The sequence below is a fragment of the Eschrichtius robustus genome, chromosome 14 (genome assembly GCF_028021215.1).
Source record: "Eschrichtius robustus isolate mEscRob2 chromosome 14, mEscRob2.pri, whole genome shotgun sequence".
NCBI classification, from domain to species: domain Eukaryota; kingdom Metazoa; phylum Chordata; class Mammalia; order Artiodactyla; family Eschrichtiidae; genus Eschrichtius; species Eschrichtius robustus.
This window is the reverse complement of record NC_090837.1, coordinates 12,125,634-12,134,579: the sequence shown is the minus strand read 5'-3', so window position 1 is coordinate 12,134,579 and position 8,946 is coordinate 12,125,634.

Genomic DNA, 8,946 nt, shown 5'->3' with positions numbered 1-8,946 from the left:
TTTTTTTAGATTCCATATATATGCGTTAGCATACGGTATTTGTTTTTCTCTTTCTGACTCACTTCACTCTGTATGACGGACTCTAGGGGGGACACGAGCTTTTGAAATACGGGGGAGACTTTCTTCGACTCCTGCAGCTGCTCAATGGGAGGCATTTTAGATCCACCAAAGGGCCAAAAAGTAGGAGCTACGGTGGTTCTAGGGGACCATGACGTGGAAGCGATGCCCGTGGAATATGGGAGCCCACGGGGATCTGGGGAGCCCATGGTGGGGTAAAGGCTACCAACTGGATGACAGCTAGGGAAGGGGAGTCAGAGAAGCTTGGGTGACACTATGCCTGACACCATTCAGGCATCCAGCCTTTGTGCTCCAAGGCTTGGGGCTTTATATTCTGGACCGCAAGGCCAGGATGTGTGCATGGAGGAAGGGAAACAACAATCTATGGCATTCCCTGGGGTAGGGGGCACCAGGGCCTCAGCGGAGGAAAGCCTGATGAGAAAGAGTAGGAAGGAACCGAGAAAAGCCTTCAGGCATCTCACAGTTGAGCTCAGGCCTGGCCAAGGGCTCCCATGCTAGCCACGCCCCCTCCCTTAATGGCCCAGCCAGGCCAGCACCCAGCTGGCTGCCGGGATTTGCAGGGGGGCTGAGCGGCACTCCGTGGGAGGCTGGCTGGGATTGCGGGCAGGCGGGCGGGGGTGGGAGGTCCTTGGTGTGGCAGGACAAGTACATTAGGGCGGCCTGATGTCTATACTATAGCTACACAGCAGTTACGTGAACTTACACGCGTTTGTATGTACCCATTTTATTAGTAGTAGTAGTAGCAACACAGATAGAAAATAAACAGAGAAAATGGCTACAGTCTTGGAGGACCAATGCATTGCATTCATTGTCCGGGACGCACTCAAGCTGCCACTACCCCAACCCGGGCAGGGCTCGGGTGGGGAGAGGTTGACCCACCAGGGAACGGCACCCCAGTCCACTCAGCATCCTTCTTGGAAGGTGCTGGACTGAGTGTCCCCAATTCCCAAAACAACTTTCCCAGCCCCAGTCCTTTGCGACGCCAGACTTCCTCATTCCCCCCATCCTGGGACTGCTGGAACCCCCAGGCTCTGATCGTAGGGGTGAAGCAGCGGGACCTACGGAGCTCGTCCACACCCCTGCCCGCCTCCATCCCCAAATCAGCCACGCGGGATGGGACGGAACAGCCACCTATTGTCCACACCGTCCGTTTTATTGCTTCGTCCCCACAAGAGACAGCCCTCATAACTCTCTTCTCCACACTTAACTAGGGATTGGAAGGAGGGTGGAGAGGCCCTCGGATACCTGGAGACTCTCCTTCCTGGGGAAGACAGAGGGGACTTCCCTGAGTAGCCCCTGAGAGCAGCACTGGGGTTGCCTGATGCAAGTGATAAGATTTCCGTTCAGTAAGAGGCTTTACTTCAGTAAGAGGCTGGAGCCGGCTACCGCAGAAGGAACGGGGGAGGATGTGGCAGGGAGAGCCAGGCACCGGGGGGGTGGCCTGTGGCTCACTTCCTAGCCCATGAGCTGGGATTTTAGACCTTGCCTTGTCCATGTAGATGGTGACAGGCAAGTCAACTTCCTCCTCACCTAGGCAGCCTTCCAACCATTGAAGATGCTAAATATTGCTTTAAAACCCACTTCCATGCCACAGTTACTCAAGGAGGCCCCGCCTTGAGTTTTCCTGTTTACCACTGTCTGATTTCCTTTTTTCTTTCGTGAAAGGTTGCAGATGGCAGGAGGCTGGATGTGGGTCCCAGTGATGTGGCTGGTGACAGTGTACTCAAGGCCTCATGCCTTGGCTCAAACGAGTGAGAATCAGATGGTGACACTGTACCCCTTAAAAGCTCCCAGTGCTTTCCCGCTGCCCTTAGAAGACCTTTGAGATGCTCCCCCGCCCGGGATGCTCCTATTCCCCACCCCCCAGCCCAGTTCATCCACTGTCCACCCTGCTCATCCCCTCTGGCCTCCTGCCATGCCTCAGCCTAGAATGGTGTTTTCGTGATTCTACCCCCCAGGGGACATTTCCAATGTCCGAGACATCTTTGGTTGTCACAACTCAGGGGTGACAGGAAAGGGGGGTGCGACCAGCATCTAGTGGATGCAGGCCACGGGTGCTGCTCAACATCCAACAGTGCACAGGACGCCCCGCCCGCAGCACAAATGATCTGGTCCCAAATATCAACAGTCCTGAGGCTGGGAGACCCTGACCTAGAACTGTCATCTCTTCCTCCTTCTCTTCCTTTAGATCTCATCTGAAATCTCACCTCCTAGGAAAGACCTTTGCCAACTGTTCCCTCCACAGTAGTCTCCCCTTCCCACATCTCATGTTACTGGTCCCCCATTCGGGGGCTATGTGAGTGGTAATTTATAGATTGTTGTTGGCCAGATTCTTTTCTATCTCCTCCACTGGGCTCTAAGCTTCAGAATGGGGAGACTTTGTTTCCCTCATCACTGAATGCCCAGGGTCTACAAATGTAGTAGATGCTCAATAAATAACCCACCGAATACATGGTGGATGAAGAAATAACCCCACAGAATTCTGAACTGACCCAGCCGTCGGCATCCGTCAAAAGCTCATCTCCCACCTTGACCAGCCCATTGCTCACCACTTCAGAACAGGCTTCTCTGCCTCCTACTGTCTGCCTGTGGTTTTTTTCCCTGCTATCCTGGCACCAGTCTTTTCAAAATTCTCACTCTAAGTGCTGGAGGTCAGGGTAATTTTAAACTAGAAGAACTAGCCAAGCTGGTCTTTTTTTCTTAAGTGGTGGAAAAGAAAAACTAAGATTTGTTTTTAATCATTAGACTTTCAAATCTAAGAAGGCAGGATGCAAACAGCGTGTTGGCATAAACAATGGCTGCCCACTCAATGGAGGGAGGGAGCTGTTCTTCTGAGCTAATTTAAGCTAAATACATGGCGGTTATTTTTCATCTCTACTATTGTGTAACTTTCTCCTCTGTTCACGGTCCAGGGGAGATGTTATCTGGTAGGAGTCGGTGGTGGTGGAAGATAAGGGGAGGAAGGAAAGGAAGAGGTAGCAGACGGAAAGTACTCTCAGCCACCAAGCTGGTTATTAAAAGCCTTTCAAGAGCTCAGGAGTAGAGCTGGTGGTCCACTAGGACCCCAGGGAATTTTATCTGGGTGAAAACTCGATTTTGAGCCTTCCACACAGGGAAGAAACCAAAAAACAACTGGAGTCAGGTTTCCTTTCCGCCCCTCTATAGGCAACATTCCGTATCTTCCGAGATGTCCAGGTTGAACCACAGAAACTTTTACAAACTGCCTCAAGTGAAGAACATCCCTCCCACTCACATACACCCTGTATTTCCTTAAGGTCCCCAGGCCTTTCAGCCCCTGGTACGAGGCTGGGGGTGGCAGGCAGGCCTTGAGGGGAAGCTGTTCCCTGGAAGATAAATGATTTCTCTCCAAGCAAACACATTACCAAACAGGATCATACACAAGGTGTTACAGACAGAATCTTTCTTTCTGTATTTTCCAAGTTGCCTGACTGAAAATAAAGCTCTGCAGGGCCCTTCGACACCATCCACCAGTTACAGACAAGACGTCAAATGACTAGGCTTCTGGAAATTTCTGAGGCCTTAGTTCTAAATCTACCTCTGCTTCTAAGAAGGGACCTAGCTTGGAAGAGTTTACCTTCTTTTCTCTGGGCCTGAGTTCTTTCTCCTGTGAAAGGAGGAGAGGCGTGAGATCAGGCTGGCTACTCACATCCACATGAAGTGGCAAGGCATGCTGTGATTGATTAGCAATGTCTGCCAAGAGTACAGGAGGGGCAGTGGTAGCAGAAATGTCACATATTTGTACTCCTTGGACTAGGTCATCCTTCTAGATCTTCTAAATATAGATCATTCTAGATCTTCACTGCAATGACCTGGCTGAAGATAAAAATTCAGGTCAAGACCTAGCTGGCCCCTATGAGGGCATGATGTCCTCTGTTAGTCTCTGAACCATGGTATGTTGGGGAAGTCACTGACACACAGCACAACTGACCCCTCCACTGGAAGACACGATCAGCCAGAATCTTCCTTTGCGGCGTCCTTGTGCATGGAACCACTGTCCTCATGCACAGAACCGGGGTCTTCCTTCAGCAGGCCTGGGTAGGGAATGTGAGGTGGCAGGGGCAAGGTTCAAGTTTTCTGGGGCTCAGGAGCAGCCAGTGGTCACCCCCCCAGCCACATCTCTCTGCCTAATGCATCTTGTTCTGCTTCTACATTCATTGCTCACAATGCCAGCCTCCAGGAGAAGTGGGGCTAGATTGGGTCGATCTACCCGTCCTGGCTCCTAGCAGGTGGTGGGTAAATGCTGGGGGTCAGCTGTTCTCTTCTGTGGGCTGGCACTTGCTCTCAGAATACCATGTAAGATATTGAGTTGAATTCACAGAGGTTGATCTTGTTGGGGATTCAGAAGCCAGCCTGGGGAAGCTTAGGAAGAGCAGCCTGCTGTTGGCCTTTTACAGGTTTAACCACATGGTAGTGTCTTAAAAGCTCTGGTTGAGTCCTGCAATCAAGAATTAAGTTCAACCTTGTTCTGCCTAAGCATTTCCGATGCTTATTTGTCCCAGAACCCTTCCAATAATGCAACGTCCATCTAGTCTGCTATGGAATTAAAGGTCTATGCAACACAACTGGTAAACTGTGTTGATCCAGGGTCAACCTGGATCAGGCAAGCCCCGGGCAAAGCCCATTTCCTCCAGCTTGGTCCTCAATAGAGGGACAGCAGGCATCTCAACCCCATGACGAGAAATCCTTCATATTCTTGGTGTTAGGAAAAGGGGCAGTAGGATCCCAGCGGTCAGCGTGACCACTGAGAGGGAGGAGGACTCACTGGAGAGCCTCCTGGGACAGAGGCCCACAGTTAAATGTTAAGTACAGGAGAGGGAGAGGGCTGAGCTGACGGTACAGGCTGCTCGGCGCAGGGGTGCTGGAGGAACCCAGGAGTGGCTTTACCAACCCAGATGCCCATTTTCCTGGAAACGGGCAGCTCCGGGCAGCCTGTCAGTCTGGGACCGTAAGTGGGAGCTTCCGTGCAAACTCCCACGAGGGTCCCCACCCTCCCCTGCATCCTCCCTCTCCCCTGGTTATGAGCTACAGATAACAGCACAGGTGTGAACTGTAACATCCCCATGGGCAGCTGGGCATATACCACTCAAGATGGTGGTGGGTTCCTGGGAACGAACGAGCCCAAAAAATCACATTTAAAATGTTGGCTCTACCACTTCACAGGCTGGTTTACGTCTCCTTCCCACAGTTTCTTCGCCTGTGAAATGAGGATAATGGTACCTACTTCCTAGGACCGTCCAGTCATGGGGATTCAGTTGGCCTGGCACATAGTAAGTGCTCACTGAAGAGTGGCGGTTAGAGGTGCATCATTACTCCGCCTCCCAGGGCCTAGGTACCCTGGGACACCTGCCCCAACGGGTCTCTTTATGAGTCACGACCGCCGAATCTGGCAAATTCATTTGGAGTGACGTGGGAGCCACAACACAGGGCCCGGTTGTGGGAATCCCATTACTGCCCAGCCCTGCCAGTGGAGCCCCCTGGCTGCAGGGAAGGATGTCTGAGCCCCGTGCCAGGGCCTCACTCTGACCCAGCAACCCTCCACCCCGGCATTCTGCAAACATTTACTGAGTACCTACTACGTGCCAGGCGCTACGTCCGGTGCTGGTGCGTAGGTAAATTGAGGAAGTCGGGGAGACTGAAGATCTCCCACCAACCTTCTGCCCCGGTTGGTTAACAGCATGGGCGTGGACAGTATGCTCTTGAGAGGGCAGTCAGTGACAGGAGAGGAATGAGGCCACCGAGGCGTGCCCTCGGGAGAGTCAGGAAGAACCTTCCAGACACGGGGTTCCCACATTCCCGGGTCCAGGCTGACATATGCTGCATCTCATCCCTCCCCGAGGTCAGGACCATTACCTTACGGGTGAGGGCTGGGCTGGGGGGGGTGGGTAAGGTGGGGCTGGGGGCCAGGGAGAGCATCCCCCTGAGCCTGCTCAAAACCTTCCTCACTTCACAGGCAAAGCCAAAAGAGGACACAGCAAAAGCGCGACTCACCGAGGTCTGTTCCTGTGCCACTGAGTGAGAATACAAATAAAAGCAAGCATCGTGTCACCAACCCTTTCAGACTGGGCTGAAGCACATTCATCCAATGGCCAAGCGACTGTCCCGCTACAGATGGACCGCCCACCCTCATCCATGGAGATGAAATCTGGGACTACTGGACCCCAGGGACGGAGGTGTGGGTCAGGGGGCATGTTTGACAAGAGTGGCAGCAATGGGCTGACCCTCGTAGCCCAGGGGTCTGGGGAATCTATCTCCCAGGGGATCTGCCATCAAGGAACCAAGGTGACCAGCCAAGGCACAAGAGAAAGCTCCTTAGAGGATGTCAAGGGTTGAACTGAGCTCCCCGCTCCCGCCAAAACAAAGATACATTCAAATCCTAACCCATAGTACCTCAGAATGCGACCTTATCTGGAAATAGGGTCACTGCAGATGCATTGGTTAAGGTAAAGTTGAACTTGAGTAGGATGGGCCCTAATCCAATATGACTGGTGTGCTAATGAGAAGATGGCAGTGAGAAGACAGACACACAGAAGGAGAAGGCTGTGTGATGACAGAGGCAGAGATTGGAGAGATGCGTCCGCAAGCCAAGGAATGCCTGAGATTGCCGGAAGTAAAGCAGTGGGCGGCCAGGAAGGACTCCCTTATGGGTGCTGGGGGAACTTGGTCCTGCCAACACCTTGATTCTAGACTTCTGGGCTTCAGAAGCGTGACAGCATCAATTCCTGTTGTTTGTGGTACTTTGCCACAGCAGCCCTAGCCGACTAGTGCAGAGGGGGAGGGGGGCTTGAGTGCATTGGTGGCATATCTGAAGCAAGACCAGCCCTCAGGGGATTGCTGGGTCAAAAGAAGGCTGGCAAGGGATGAGGACGGGGAGGGCAAGTTTAGGGACCCAAGGCTGAGAACTAGCCAGCCAGGGATGGGAGTTTTGCTTCAAAAGCCCCTAAAATCAGTCTCTGAAATCCCAAGGGTCCTTGTTATGGACTGAATTGCGCACCTCCCCAGACCCCCGCCATACATATGCTGAAGCCCTAACCTCCAGCGTGGCTGTATTTGGAGATGGGCCCTTAAAGAGGTAATTAAGGTTAAATTAGGTCATTAGGGCAGGACCGTAATTCGATATCACTGGTGTCCTTATAAGAAGAGACACACCAGGCATGTGCGCGCCCAGAGGAAAGGCCACGTGAAGACACAGTGAGAGGCTGACTGTCTGCAAGCCGAGGAGAGAGGCCTCAGAAGAAACCAAGCCTGACACCTTGATCTTGGACTCCCAGTCTCTAGAACTGTGAGTCAATACATTTCTGTTGTTGAAGCCCCCCAACCCCCCGCCCCCCCCAGACTGTGGTGTTTCCTTATGGCAGCCTAAGCAGATTAGACTCTTCCAACCTCTGAGGCCCGAATTCCCTCCAGATCCTGCACACCAAGTGGTCTCAATGTCGGCTCACGCCTCTCCCAGGACGGGGAGCTTTCTACCTTCCAAGGCAAGCCGTTAGAAAGTTCTTCCCCTGCTGGAACTCGTTCTCGGCCCCTGTAACTCCCTCCCCCTGGGTTCCTGTTCCTCCTCTGGGAACCATGTGCAAACTGGTTTTTTCTTCCTTCTGACAGTCGCCTAGATCAGAGGTCGGCAAAAGTCTTCAGTAGAGGGCAAGACTGTAAATATTCTCAGCTTGAAGGGCCACCCTGTCTCCGTTACAACTAGCCAACTCTTGTCTAAGCACAAATGAAACCATGGCCCGTATGTAAATGAGTGGGTGTGGCTGTGAGCCAACATTTGTTTATTGACATTGCTATTTGAATTTCATAGAGTTTTCACGTATCATGAGCTCTTCTGTTTTTTCCCCCAATTAAATACTGTAAAAACCACTTGGTGGGCTGGATATAGCCCACGGGGCCTAATGTGCCAACCCGAAGTTGAGATTTTTAAACATAGTGATTGGGCCTCAGTGTGTATCACTTCCTTCCTGTTCCTTAGACGATCAGTCACAGGTGGGGACAAGAACTGAGGGAGGTGAGGAGTGGGACGGGCTGTGTGCACACGGGGTGGGAGGCGGAAAGGCGGCAGACCGGGGTTCCCCAGATACAGGAGTCTAGTCTCCAGAGATCAATCCAGGGCTTCTAATGACGCAGAATCCAAGGTAGAAATAAAGGAGGACTCCATGGCAAGACAAGATTTTTCTTTTTGACCAGCAAAAGGAAAACGAGGACAAAACAATTAAGTGGAGACTCTGATTTCCAGTTCACTCTGGGGATGGTGACGTGTGGAGATGTCCCCACATAAGGTCCCCCTGCAAGGGGACTCCCCATTTTATGAAAGACCTGTGACCAGGAAGAGTGGGTGGGAATTCAGTGTGCAAATCCACATGCCTTTGAAAGAAGGCAAGGTCAAGGCTTCTTAGTGAATCTTTACCCTGTGGACTGGTCCATTTGGGAAGCCTGTGTACCTAAGGGTTTGCTGAAAGCAGGGCGGAGACAGAGGCAACTTGCTGCTGGGCGCCGGGCACCTGCACACAGCTGTGATTGGATGTGTGCACACAGTCTGTGTTGTGGATTCTATAGAATGAGCCAACGGTGGGCTGGCAACTATGGTGTAAATATACACACCGCCTTTTCTTTTCCCTTTGCAAAAGATGAATGAACATGACCTCCTCCCACTGCTTCAGTGAATAAGGACTGAGGTCAGCAGGGAAAGCAGGGGTTTGGTTCTTTCTGGATCAAAATGTCTGCAAATAAAAGCTGGCTTCTAAACAATTCAGGGCGGTGCAGCAGGAGGGCGGTGCGGGGCTGGGCTGGACTGGCTACAGCGAGACTGAGGAAGGAGGGAACAAAGTAAAGACCTGGGGAAAGAGGGAGAAG